Raw genomic sequence first — 15,000 nt, forward strand, 5'->3', positions numbered from 1 at the left:
AGAGCAAGGAAATTTTCACAGTATGTCTGATAATATTTTTTCTTCTGGAGAAAGTCTGATTTGTTTTATTTCGGCTAGAATAAAAGCAGTTTTGAATTTGTTAAACACTATTTTAGGGACAATATTATTAGCCCCTTTAAGCAAATTTTATTCTCGATATTCTACAGAACAAACCATCGTTATACAATAACTTGCCTAATTACCCTAACCTGCCTAGTTAACCTAATTAGTTAAGCGTTTAAAAGTCACTTCAAGCTGTATAGAAGTGTAGACACAATCAATCCAAATATGTGGCTCTCTACATTGAAGTCTTTCATATTATAATATTTGTACAACTTATTTAGCAGACTTCTTATTTAAGTAGTCTTTATATATTTTCTTATTCACAGACACTAGTCCATTTATTCATGTTCAATTTTGTCATACATTGACATTTGGTGCTATAGAACTCGTCATTAATTTATGCAATTTTGCCCGTGTGTTCTGTTATATAATAGAAATAATAAGGACTCACCTGTGTCAATGTCATATGTTTGGAACTACTAGTATTATTATTTTGTTTTTCAATTTAAGAGACATTACTTGTTGCATGCATAAACTATTTTAAGCGAACTGTGATTATGCAGCTGACATTATTTACATAAACACTGACCTGCTGATTAGTTTGGATGACAAGTCAGTGGGTCGGTGTTTATGTAAATTACTGTTTGCAGCATTAGTGGTCTTTGAAATGAAATGAGGCTAAATGGCCAAAGAGCAAATAAATGGGCTTACAGGGGTTGTATTAATGAAATGAAAAGACTGACTCATAAGCAACTCATGAATATTAATTAAGTGAAATAACATTTGCCCACAACGGCTGTGCTGAAAAGAAGTATGCGAGTGACAATCATATGATGTTTACATTAGTTCATTTCTTGAATTCTGACACTACAATCAGAATGTCACAGCAGAAAACAAGATTCTTTAGACTAGGGAATCATTTTTCAATCTTTATGGTGTCTTGTTTTGTTTTGGTGAGCATGTGTTTATTGTAGGAGTGTCTTCCGCTGCTGTAGCTCATCTGGTTCAAAGTTGGATCCTCATCTGCAGACCTCAGGTTTAGCAAGTGGTGATTGAGGTAATTTACTGAATTTATTAGGTATAGGTTTTAGTAAAATGTTAATATTTGTTTTATTCTTGGAGGACTAATACAGTTTGGTTGAATACAACTATTCTAATTTAGAGGGGGTGGCGGGGGAGTGTGGTGGGGATGAGGGGGGGGTTAACAAAAAATTACTATTGTCAAAATAAAATAAACTATACATTTATTTTCCAAATATTTTATATAATAAAGATATTGTAATTCATGTTTTTTTTTGTTTTTGTTTTTTTTTTTTTACAGAAAATTACAATTGATAAAAAAGACTTTTAATTAGCTGCAATCAAAAATCAGTAGTATTTCACCAAATATGGATTTGTTACATCATCTGAAATAAACAACCCTGGCTTATTCTGAAAATAAACCGCGATATACATTTCTATAGAGCAGGGGTCACCAATCTTGGTCCTGGAGGGCCTGTGTCCCTACAGAATTTAGCTCCAACTTGCCTCAACATACCTGCCTGGGTGTTTCAAGTATACCTGGTAAGACCTTGATTAGCTTGTTGAGGTGCATTTGATTAGAGTTGGAGCTAAAATCTGCAGTACACCGGCCCTCTAGGAACAAGTTTGGTGACCACTGCTATAGAGTGTCAAATAAATATGATTAAATACGAAGATACGTTTTTTTTTTCTTCTTTTTTTTTTTTTTGCAGTTTTTGCGAATCCGCTGTGTAGGCTTTTTGAGATCTCAAATTTTTCTTGCGAGTGCCATTCGCGTCTGCTCCTCTCGCATAAATGCACCAGAGGTCGCTGTCGACTGACTGACTGACGGACTGACTGATCAATCGATTAACCCACTTTTCTCCTTTCCTAATCCCAACCGAAAGGGTTTTAAAAAGCACCAATTGTCTAGTGCCCACCCACTTCGCTAAACCCAACCGACTTTGTTTTCAAAAGAAATTCAGAAAAAAGAAAAGTAATCTAACGACCTAAATCCTATTGAACATCTCTGGAGAGATCTGAAAATGGCTGTAAACTATCGCTTCACATCCAACCTGATAGAGCTTGAGAGCTACTGCCAAGAGGAATGGGCAAAAATTCAGGTGTGCCAAGCTTGTGGCATCATATTCAAAAAGACTTGAGGCTGTAATTGCTGTCAAAGGTGCAAATAAATGTTAATGTTTGTCTGATGAGGAGCCGGGTGGCTCGAAATGTTACACACTCTGTGTCAGCCTTTTTAATTTAATAAATTTGTATTTTTAGAGCCTTGGTGTTGCCGCCTTTGATTGACATTTTTAAAAAAAATAATTTTATTATTTTTCTTTTTGCGGTTTTGGCTGAGCACTCAATTAAGAGAGATGTGTGTGCTTTTGTACAATTTTTTCATTGCCAAAGGTGCATCAACAAAGTATTGAGCAATACTTTTGGGCGTTTTTTTTTTTTTTTTTCTCAGTTTTATTATTATTATTATTATTATTATTTGAAACAATTTTAAAAACTCAATTTTCACATTGTCATTATGGGGTTTTGTGTGTAAAATTTTGATGAAAAAAATTTATTTACTCCATTTTAAAATAAGGCTGTAACATAAAAAATTTAGAAATATTAAAGTGTTATGAATTATTTCCAAATGCACTGTATTTCACATCATTAACCACACAGTGAAATATCTGAAAAAAAAGAATAAATAAATGAAATAGATGTCAGCATCAAAATCAGATATGAGTTGAAAATTGTAAAGCACAGAAAGAAACAAAAGAGAACAGAGAGAGAAAAAAACAGCAGTGTGCAATAAAGAAAATGAAATACTAGTGCTGATAATATTAACATGATCAAAGGGAGAAAATGAAATTAACTCCAAATCAGAGGTAATAAAATAAATCGTAGACATGCAGCGTGTTCAGGCTGTGAGAAACTGAGAGAAAGAGAGAGCGAGAGAGAGAACTCGAGGGCAGGCACACACATGACGGACGCTCGCTGAGCACAGAATCAGCCAATCAGAGCTCCAGACTCGCCTGAGCTGCAGCAGCGGAGGAGTGAGAGAGGATTCACCCACACACGCGCATCTGAACACAGCCGAGCAGCACACGCTCGACAAGGGAGCACAGGCACACACACACGCGCGGTGACAATGGTACGCATGGGACGGAAAGTCTCTTTGGAAACTTTACAGCAAGCACCAGAGACGCAGACACATTTGTGGACTTGTATCATTAGGTAACGTTGCACATTTCTCTTTCCATGCATCATGTTTTGTGTGCGTGTGTGTGTGTGTGTGTGGCATGCAGAGAGTGAGTTATCTGTGGGAAGTTGAAACCCGAGTTGAGTGATGCTGCTGCTGCTGCTGTTTTCCAGACAAGAAGTCAAACATGGGGATAAAAGGAGATTTGTATTCAGTGTGTGCTATCTGCTGAGTATCTCCTGCTGCGCTGCTGTGTGAAGTAAACCTTCACCAGACGCCGTTCGGCCGTGCGTGTGTGTGATGATGCGCGCTTCATCAGATTGCCAGACGCAGCTGAGAGGTGCATGTCTGCAGCTTATAAGGCTTATCTTCTTACAGCCGCACTTAAAATCCAGCGCTCTGCTGGAGCTCTGAGCCCGGGGTCGCGCCGTCATCCAGACGGAGGGATCAGAGGTGGTGGATGAATGCTAATAATGTTTGGGGAGATTCCACCGCTGGAGTAGAAGTTGTTGAAGCGTGTGTGTCAAGTCTTAATGTCACTTTGCTTGAAACGCAGCTTGTTTAGCACACACACTGAGACGTTTTGTTGTTTCGGGCACAATGTTGCTCTATTACAGCTTTCTGAAAGGATACAGAGCGCGTGCTGTTTGGACCGTCGCTTGGCAAATGGAAGATTTCGTAAGATGGAATGAGAACGGTTGTGAAAGAGATAAAGAAGGCTTTCTGAGTCCGCCGTGTGTGGAGAGCTTTCTTTTTTCTCAGCTCCTTCTTGCGAAATGATTCAATTTGGGCCACTTTGCAGAGGAGTTGGTTGTAGGATTTGAGAGGGATTTGATTCTCTCCAGAGAGCAGCGGCAGTGGCGGCGTTCGGCTGGGTAAATCAGCCTCTGACGATTGATATATAGGCCTAGTTACATATGGCAATGATGTGGATGTTTCCAGCTGGAAAATCTAGTGATTTTTCACATTCCGAGACTTCAGTTGACAGTGCATGACAGAGCTGTTCCTCATGAACCCTCCTGTTGTGATTCATTCTGATTCATGGGAGTTATATAAAGTAGATGCCTTGGCTCTTTGAGGTGTTTATGAGCCTCTTTTTAAAAATTAAAAGAAGGAAACAAAAGTTGTGTTTAATAATAATAAATATAATAATAATGATAATAATAATTATAATACAAATAATACTAATATTCTACTACTACTACTACTACTACTACTACTACTAATAATAATAATAATAATAATAATTCATATTATTATTATTATTATCATTATTATTATTATTATTATTATTATTATTATTATTATTATCATCATTATTAATATTATTATTATTATTATTATTATTATTATTATTATTATCAATGTGAATTAAAACATTTAGACATTATACATTAAATATATTCAGTGTCAACTAGAAAAATATTATGAGTAATATTAATCAGTAATAATAACAATAATAATAATAATAATAATAATAATAATAATAATTATGAGTAATATTAATCAGTAATAATAACAATAATAATAGTAATAATAATAATAATAATAATAATTATTATTATTATTATTATTATTATTATTATTATTATTATTAGTAGTAGTAGTAGTAGTAGTAGTAGTAGAAGTAGTGTATTATTATTATTATTATTATTATTTATATTATTATTATTATTATTAGTAGTAGTAGTAGTAGTAGTAGTAGTAGTTGTAGTAGTATTATTATTATTATTAATAATAATAATAATAATAATAATAATAATAATAATAATAATAATAATAATAATAAAAGTAACATATTGGTAACAGTTTACAATAATATTAGGTAATATTAAATTTAAATGCTTTTAATAAATGCTTTATAAATGTGTGTTATATTAGCGTCTTTACATATTTTAATGTGTTTATATGTTTCTTGTTATGTTTTTTTTTGGGGTTGGAACTTTATTGTTAAGTATTAATGTTAGGTTTGCAAAATTCTTGAAACATTTAGAGGTTCATGCATGTAATATATTCAGTATTGGTAGTTTGTAATAATAATAGTAATAACATATTAGTAACACTTTACAATAATATTAGGTAACATTAAACTAATTGCTTTTAATGAATGCTTTAAAATGTACTATATTTGCATGTTTACATATTTTAATGTGTTTTATTTTATTTTATTTTTTTTAAATGTTAATGTTTCTTGTTATGTTTGCTTCAGGTTGGAACCCTATAGTAAAGTTTTACTGTTAGTGTTACAAAATTCTAGAAATTTTCAAAGCTTGAAACTTTACATGAAACTATATGTGAATTAAAGGTAATAAACTAGGAATTTACATGAATGCTGATTAGCCGTTAAATGGGAATTTTTTTGTATATAGTTTAAACATATCTTGCCGGATAATCTGGTTTATAAAACACATTTATTGCAATTTCAGTTAAATGTCTAACATGCTCTCAGGGAGGGGATTCCCTCGTCTACTTTTTAGTGAAACCACATTTCTGCATTTCAAGCCGAACATTGTACAAAACATTTCCAAAACACACCATTTCTTTTGTGGATACATCTCTCAAGTCAGGCAAATCAATTAAATTAAAGATATATATATATTTTTTATTTAAAACAAACAATTAAACAAAATATACAGTAGTTTTAACTACCTTGAGTCACATTTATATTTTAATTCTGGAGAAAGTCTTATTTGTGTTATTTCGGCTAGAATAAAAGCAGTTTTAAAATTTATAAACACCATTTTAAGGTCAAAATTATTAGTTCCTTTAAGCTATGTATTTGATAGTCTACAGAACAAACCATCGTTATAGAATAACTTGCCTAATTACCCTAACCTGCCTAGTTAACCTAATTAACCTAGTTAAGCCTTTAAATGTCACTTTAAGCTGTATAGAAGTGTCTTTAAAAAATAAGTAAAATATTATTCACTGTCATCATGGCAAAGATAAAATAAATCAGTTATTAGAAATGAGTTACTGAAACTATTATTTTGCTAGAATCTTCTCTGTTTTTCCCTGTTTGGGGAAAAAAAAAAAAAAACAGGGGGCTAAAAAATCAGGGGAACTAATAATTCTGATTTCAACTGATGCATTTTTGCAGCAGTTTAATTTAGTGGGTGTTTGCCCAGAGTGTATTGTTGAGTTCTTTAAATATTTCAAAGTACTTTGCCAAAATATGTGTCCATATACGATTTGTCACCAAAAATCATTCCGTTAGCTGAAACACAGATGGCCAAATTAGGATTCAAAATCACCCCAAAGTGGATGAAAACACCCCCAACAATACATACAGTAAGGGTTAATGTCTTAATAACAGGCAAGTATTATGCCAGTAGTAAATGGTGTGAATTGTTATGTAAGTGTTATCTTACCCTGTTATGACCAAACACAATGTTTATATTATGTATGTAAAATGTTTGATTATTTATGCATTTCCCAAAAAGAATTGTCATTAATTCCCTTGAATTCCTGGTTTCTAAATTAGACAATTTCTCATATTAAATTCCCATGGAAAGTTTCCAGTAGTTTTCCACTTCCTTGCTACCCTAGTTTCTTTAGTTTATTATTATTTTAAATTATTATGTTTGCATTATATGCTTGAATCTCCATCTCCATCAAGAGCAGGGGTGTCCAAACTCTGTCCTGGAGGGCCGGCGTCCTGCAGATTTTAGCTCCAGCTTGCTTCAACACACCATTTCTAGAAAGCCAAGTAAGAGCTTGATTAGTCAGCCCAGGTGTGTCTGATTGGGGTTGGAACTAAACTTTGAAGGACACCGGCCCTCCAGGACCGTGTCTGGACATCCCTGATCTAGAGTCTTCACTTATAATCCAGAGTATACCACTGTCCACTTGAATGCTTCGTCTTGAAAATTCTTCAGACATCAGTGAATGTGGCCACTGACATCCAATTGAACCATCTCTGAAGGATCTTCTCATGCAAACACACAGTGTTAAATTGAGGCCACGCAACAAATCAATCTTTGAACCTTCACCCTGTTAACCTCGGAAAGGCGCTTTACACCAAACAAAGAAAACCAAAGTGTCAATAAGTGAATGAAACCCTCGAGGCGTCATAACCTTCAGACCTGTGAAGCTGCCTCTCTAATTCATCCTCCTCACAACTGACTCGTCCTAATAGAGCGGGAATGCACAGCTATCTAGTCCCGACAGCTCATTACTTCCTGTAGCCCTTTAATTAAGCAAATACTCTTGATGCTAAAAGCTGCTCGTGTCACAGTTCACAGAAAGTCATTAATACCATGAATTAAACCGGCATTGGAAGCTGATTTGGCTCTGCCTGCAGGAGGCTAATGCCTGTACTTCTCTGTTTGTTGCGTTAGCATGTCTGCTCAAGACGAATACAGTGTGGCTTACTGCTAAGTGTCGAGGCGGTGATTTCAAAACAGCATTTCGAGGAGAGAAACATCGTTAGGGAAACAAAAAAAGCCTGCAATGAAGTGATTATCCTGCTGTGTGAGATTGTTAAGGATGCTTATGCTAGCGATTTGTCTCGGTAAAAGAGAAGAATGTGTGATGAAACATGAGGGTGGATCACAGAGAGAGCCAGAGATGACAGTCTTCATGCTTTGCTTGTTCGCTTGTCTTCTGCCTTCCTTTGGTTTTCCTCTCTTTTTTTTTATCTGCATCTTAAATATCATTGTACTAAACGTCCTTTCTCACCCCGAACCCTTTCCAATGTCCTACTGTTTCCTAGATTTCCAATTCTCCTTTCATTTCTTTTCCCTTTGCCCTGTCCATTTTCTCTTACCACTCTCAGCCTTTGCCATTTTCTCTGTATTCTTCTTGCTGGGTTCCCTTTGCATGTCCCTTTCTTTTGCTCTCCTTTTTTCAATTGCATTTTCTTTCATCTTTCAAAATATTTTGGGTTCCACAAAAGTTCTTCATGTTATCCCAATACAAATTGATTAAGTTAACTTAGTCGTTTTTACATATGTTATATTTAACAATTACGTTGTTCCAAAAAAAAAAAAAAAATGCATTTTGAACAAGCAGTTCATTTCTGTGTGGAAATGGCATGTTCTCGCCAAGTTGGCGGGGGTTTCCTAGGGGTGCTCCAGTTTCCCCTACAGTCCAAAGATATGCACTATAGGTTAAATTGGGTAAACAAAATTGGCTGTAATGTGTGTGTGTGTGTGTGTGTGTGTGTGTGTGTGTGTGTGTGTGTGTGTGTGTGTGTGTGTGTGTGTGTGTGTGTGTGTGTGTGTGTGTGTGTGTGTGTGTGTGTGTGTGTGTGTGTCTGTGGCTGTGGCTGTGTGTGTGTGTGGCTGTGTGTGTGTGTGGCTGTGTGTGTGGCTGTTTCCAAGAACTGGGTTGCGACTGAAAGGGCCTTTGCTGTGTATAACATATGCTGAAATGGTGTTTCATTTCATTGCAAGAAAATGCAAGAAAATGCAAGAAAATAAAGGGAAATAAATGAATTAATGAATCATAAAATTTCCATTTTCTCTTTACTGTTCTTCCCTTTCTTAAGGTTTATTTCTTTCTCCACTTTTCTTTCCATTTCTTTTCTTTCCTCAACTCTTAATTTTTAAATTCACCTATGCTTTTCTGTTCCCTGCCATTTGATCTTTTCATTTGTTTTCATCCTTCTTTTTTCAATTCTATTTCCTTCAATGCCTTCTTCACATTTCCTGTTTTTCTTTCACTGTGCACTTCTTCATTTCTCCTCTTTTTTCCTTTTCACCCATTCATATCACTCCTCTCCACTGTACCTTCTCCTTTTAACCTTTCTCTTTCTCATCTTTGCCTCTGCTTTTAAAGTTTCCTCTTCTTACACTTTCCGTTTGTCTTTCCATTGTCCTTTCTTCTACCTTACATTTTCAGTTTCATCCCCATCACTGTTCTTTTTTCTTTTCCTCTTTTGTCATTGTATTTTCTAATATTTTTCGTTCATTTTTCTCTTTGTAATTCTTCCCTTTCTTAAGCTTTATTTATCTCTCCTATTTTATTTTAATTCCTTTTCTTTTCTTAACGTCTTATATTTTCTTATATTTCCCACCTTTTCGTTTTCTTTCCATTTGTTTGTACCTTTTTTCCTTCTCCTTTTTTCAGATCTATTGTCTTTTCTTTCAATGCCTTCTTTGCATTTCCTGTTTATTTTCCACCATGTCCTTCTTCATTTCTCTTCCTCCTTCTTTTCCTCTTCCCTTTGACACTTTCATTTCCACTCCTCTTTACTGTATCTTCTCAATTTTTTTCTCTTTTTTATTGTCCTTCCTTTTTCCTTTGTTTCCAGTTTTCCCCCTTCTCACTCTTTCTATTCCAATGCTCTTTATTCTATATTGAATTTTCATGTTTTATTTCCATCGCTTTCGTTTTCTTTACCTCTTATGTCATTATATTTCCCATTCTTGTTCTCTTGTTCTTGTTTTTCCACCTTCCTGTCTCTTTTTTCTCAAAATATTTATACCTTCTTCCACTGTTTTTTCCCCATTGCTTTACCTTTCATTTTTTATTTCACTTTTACTTTTCCTTTGCTCTTATTCATCCTTTTCTTTTAGTGCATTCCTCACTTTTGCTGTTTTTTTTAAACCTGCCTTTCTTCAATTCTCTTTTTTTGTCTTCTTTTTTCCTTTCCATTTTCCCTTCTTGTACCTTTCTGTTCCTGTCCATACTTTTTTCTATGTTGTCTTTCACCTCTTTTACATTCCATTTTCTCCTCTTGTCCTTTTCCTCTTGCCTTTGGTTTTATTTCCTCCTCACCCTTTCATCTCCACTCTTCTTTAGCTTTTCACTTGTAACTTTTCTGTTTCTCCCTTTGTCCCCCACGTTGCAATTTGTTTACTGATCTATTTCCTTCCCATCATGTTTGTTTTTCCCTCTTCCTCATTCATTTAATTTTCATTTCCATTAAATATTATCTTTCCTGTTTGTACCTCTTTGTTGTTTGTTTTGTTTCCCTACCATCTCATGTCCTATTCCACTTTGCCTGTTTTCCCAAATTTCCCTTTCCATTTTCTCATCTTATTTTCCCTTTTCGTTTATTTCCACTTCCACTTTTATTTTCATTGCTTTTATTTTAATTGGATTAGATTAGATTTTATTTTAATAGATTGACTGTCAGGCCACCAGGACATTTCCTAACCTTAACCCTCCCTATAGCCAGTCTGCCCCTACCTCTCGCCCTCTTCTCCCATTTTTTCACTACATCATCACTTCTCCTAGCACATGTATGGGCTTAAAAACATATATCAACACAACTGGTAATTTATGCAAGTACCATATTCATAAAGCTGATTTGTTTACCGCACCAAAGGTTATATCAGCTCATTCATCTCTCCCTCACTCTTTATCTCTTACTCTGTCATTTCTGAAATCACCTAGCATTCCTGCATCTTTATCTGCTCTCCTACTTCAAAATTTCCCATGAGCTTCGTTCCTCAGCAGCTCTCTTGACAGAACAGGTTATGAGAGAGAGAAATCAGTAGAACAGAATATGACTCGCTTTAAAACACATATTCATAGACTCATGCAAGTCAATATGAGTCTCTCTCTCTCTCTCTCTCTCTCTCTCTCTCTCTCTCTCTCTCTCTCTCTCTCTCTCTCTCTCTCTCTCTCTCTCTATTACTCTATCACTCTATTTCTGTTCTTGAATTGTCTTTTAGTGCCCAGTCACTAAAGGAATGATGTATATCAATAACTGCCACATGCATCGTGTTTCTGTGGAAAGGTGAAAAAGAGTGATCGAGCCAAGTCAGTGGATATAGATTATCAGGGAGCCATGATTGAAAATGGCTTATGAAGGTAATTTGTCCAAGACACAGGGGTTACGCACACTACTTTTTACAAGAAGTGCCATAGTATTTAAATGACCTCAGAGAGTTATTTACCGCTTTATCCAAGTAATAGGGCTTCTTACATTTATAGTGTCTATAAGAGGTTGCACCGACTAATTGACTGTAATGCTCTGCCGTGATGCTTTTTGATTGACGTCAACTAGTAGCACTGCTCAGATCACATGGTTTGACCTGTTCATGCAGCTTTACACACAAAGGTGGTTCACTGAATGAAACTGCCCTCCGATTATTTAAAAAAAAATGTAAGTGTTATTTTTCTTGTGTCTGCGTCAAAGATACACGTGAACTTTAAATCGTCAACAGATGCCAGTTAGGTCGCTCCATACAAATACCCTAGAGCAGATACTAGGCAATCACGTTTTAGTAACCCTGAAAAAGTAATGTGATTGGCTGTTGTCTTCTGCGAAGCGTAGGCGTGGGTATAGGGAAAATAGATTTCCCTATTAGTTACTCAATGGAAAATGTGTTAAATGCATAACAAGGGAAGTTTTAAACATTTTATGTGCAAATTTATTCTTTTCTAACAAATTATTTTTATTTTTGTTCTCAAACTATCTTTTTGATTAAATTTAATTGAATTCTGAGAATCATAATTCAATTGGAAAACGATTATTGACCTTATTTTTTTCCTCTTTCTTCATCTGAGCAAATAAATCTTTACAGCTTTTGCAACTTTTACAATTGAAGTTAATATCATTTTGTTTATGACTGGAATTTTTGTGACACCATCTTTTTATTTATTGTACTAATATCTAAAATAAGTAAGTAAGTAAGTAAGTAAGCAAGTAAGCAAGCAAGCAAGCAAGCAAGCAAGCAAGCAAGTAAATAAATACATACATACATACATAAATAAATAAATAAATAAATAAATAAATAAATAAATAAATAAATAAATAAATAAATAAATAAATAAATAAATAAATAAATAAAATTTAAAGACCAGTTACTCACTGAAGCTAAGCAGGGATGAGCCTGGTCAGTACCTGGATAGGAGAGGACATGGAAAAACTAGTTGTTACTGTTGGAAGTGGTGTTAGTGAGGCAAGCAGGGGAGCTCAGCTGTGGTCTTTGTGAGTCCTAACGCCCCAGAAGAAGTAAAGGGGACACTATAATGTCAGTGGGTGCTGTCTTTCGGATGAGATGTAAAACTGAGGTCTTGACTCTCTGTGGTCATTAAAAATCCCCTGGCAATTACAATAATGAGTAAGGGTGTAACCACTGTGTCCTGGCCAAATTCCCTCCAGCCCTTAACCATCATGGCCTCCCAATCATCCCTATCCACTGAATTGGCTGTGTCTCCCACTTTCTCTCCCCTCCTCTAATAGCTGGTGTGTGGTGAGTGCACTGGTACCGTTGTCCTGTGGCGGCCGTTGCATCGTCCAAAGGGTGGTGGTGTGGAGAGACCCCCCTCATGATTCTGAAGAGCTTTGGGTGTATGGTTATACATGATAAATGCGCTATATAAACACACATTACAGTACATTACATTACATTACATGGGGTTGTGGCTAGAAGGGCATCTGGTGTGTAAAACATACGCCGGAATAGTTGTCAGTTCATTTCACTGTGGCGACCCCTGATAGATAAGGAACAAAGCTTAAGGAAAATGAGTGACTGAATGTCCTTTACAAAGAAAAACTGTCAGAAATGAAGGTACAAAATCTGGCACTGGGGCGGCACATTTTCAAAAGGCAGTTTTGTTCCTAACAGGTACTTAAAGGTGCATGTTACTATCTGTAAAACCCAAAAAGTTAAGGTAACTCAAACTGTTTGAGGAAACTGATTGCAACAAACCGTTTAACCCCTTCAGACCTGAATTATGTTCCAAATTTCAGAAAAATGGGATGTCATGTGATGTCCATTGTAATGGACGCAGGGTCTAAAGGGGTTAAGTTCAAAAACTACTAATAAAGTGATGTGAACTTGATTCATTTTAGTACAAGAAGCAATTTGAACACAGTAAAGCCCATTAAATGAAGAGAACTCAAACCAACTGAGTACTGTAAAACTCAATAAGTTAAGGCAACTCAAACCGGTTGAGGGTACTGATTGCAACAAACCATTTGAGTTAAAAAAAACTAATCTAGATGAGTTCTGTGAACTTACTCCGTTTAAGGTGAATTAATTCTGTATTTAATTAACTCATTACCTTCAAGAGTGAGTTCAAAAAAGTTATGGTTACAGACTTAACTGACCACTGTCTCTTTTGCCCCCCTAATACACCCCCCCCCCAGTCTCTTCTAACTTATACTCCCCACAATCACTGCACTATTTAACATTTGCACATTTAAAATTTGCACATTATTGCGCTGATGCACTTATTTGAACTGTACATACCCACTGCACATGGACATTTGTAATTATGTACACAACCACTGTACATATACATTTGAAATTATGTTTATCTATCTGCACACATCTGATTAATAATAGCAACATGTACATATATTAATTTATTGTAAATCTCTGTTCATAGCTAATACAACCTGTATATAATGTTCATAGTACATCCATCTGTAAATATCAGCATAGGTTTTTTTTTATTTTATTATTATTATTTTTTAATATATATAACTGCACTTTATAACTTATACCTGTATCCTGCACTTGCTGCTATTGCACTGCTGGTTAGACCTAAACTGCATTTCTTTGCCTTGTACATGTGTAATGACAATAAAGTTGAATCTAATTTAAAACTCCTTTCAAATGAGTAGAATTAACAGTAAATTTTGATTTAACTGCACTCATTTCATTTTAAAAAGTTGACTGTTGGGTTTTACAGTATAAGAAAAAAGGTACAAACGTGCACCTTAAATGTACAAATGTCCATCTGTTTTGTACAAAAGTACAACAGATTCTGTATCTTTATTTCTGAGTGTAAAGGAAAGGTGTTTATATAAAATTATATTTGGAAATTATAATAGAGTTGATTTTAGTTCAGAGCACAAGCTTCAAAACATAGTACTCAATATGTAATTAATTTTTTAAAGCCTTTGACTTTCATACACTGTCTGCATTTGCGGAACACACACTGTGAAGTGACATATAATTCTGCTGTCAGTGTCCATGATCACGTTAATGCCATCCTGTCCACATTCTGCTGTGATTCTAATGCTGGTCACTCACCAAATATAAACATAACTCTGCATGTTGTGGACGATGACTTGAAGTTGACTTGAGGCAGAAAATTAAAACAGCAGACAGCAGGTGAGAAGCGCAGCGTTGGGTAACATGTTTAAAAGGATTGTCAAATGTAGGAAATTTGGCAACATTCGTACATATGCCATACATAGACCTACATTTTCACTAACTTAATCTAATCTAATTTACGTACAGAATTAATTTTGAACTTTTGAGAATTTATTAAAAATCACCAGAGAAAGAATTGTGAGACCTATCTTTTTTTTTCCTCCCACCCTTAGCCCTAAGTAGCAATATTATTCACAGCCTATTAGGTCTCCCATCCAGGTGCTGACCAGGCCAAGTTGTCTGTGAAGTGTATAAAGAATGGTTGCATGCCTAATTATAACGCTTCTATTTTTTTATATAATGACTAACCTCTTCTAAGAAATTTACTAATGTATTCAAATCTTTAAAAACACATTATGACGTAAAGATTTTCATTGACGTTAATAGTGTAACTCCAGGCAAATAGTGTATTTATAAAAATCCTGTTTACATGAGAAAAAAAAGCTGTTTACTTAGAAAACATCCATAATGGCTTCATTAATATGCTGTGCAAGTCTTTCAGTGTATTTAGCACCTGGCTATACTGGGTGTTTATTGAATAACATTTAAAAACTCTATCGTGGTTTTGCACAGTATATTTCTGGTTATACTGTCTAATGTTGTTTCTTAAAGCTAAATCTAGTCAGAATGAAAACCTCTTGACTGACTGACACAAAGGCAGCAATGATA

The 15,000-nt window shown here is 35.0% G+C and overlaps 1 protein-coding gene across 8 annotated transcripts in view; it reads left to right on the plus strand.

Annotated features, from left to right (window-relative positions):
- The window catches only part of LOC101886358 (cadherin-18), a 433,737-nt gene that overhangs the window by 218,624 nt on the left and 200,113 nt on the right, over positions 1 to 15,000 (plus strand). For 2 of the 8 annotated variants that reach the window (XM_073918835.1, XM_073918840.1), the window contains exon 1: positions 3,140 to 3,300. The exons of the other annotated variants lie outside the window; for them this stretch is intronic. The gene's annotated coding sequence lies outside the window, so the exon portion shown is untranslated. Of the gene's footprint in view, positions 1 to 3,139; positions 3,301 to 15,000 lie in introns of those variants that run through there. 8 annotated transcript variants of the gene reach the window in all.

This window comes from Danio rerio, chromosome 12 (assembly GCF_049306965.1).
Source record: "Danio rerio strain Tuebingen ecotype United States chromosome 12, GRCz12tu, whole genome shotgun sequence".
NCBI classification, from domain to species: Eukaryota; Metazoa; Chordata; class Actinopteri; order Cypriniformes; family Danionidae; genus Danio; species Danio rerio.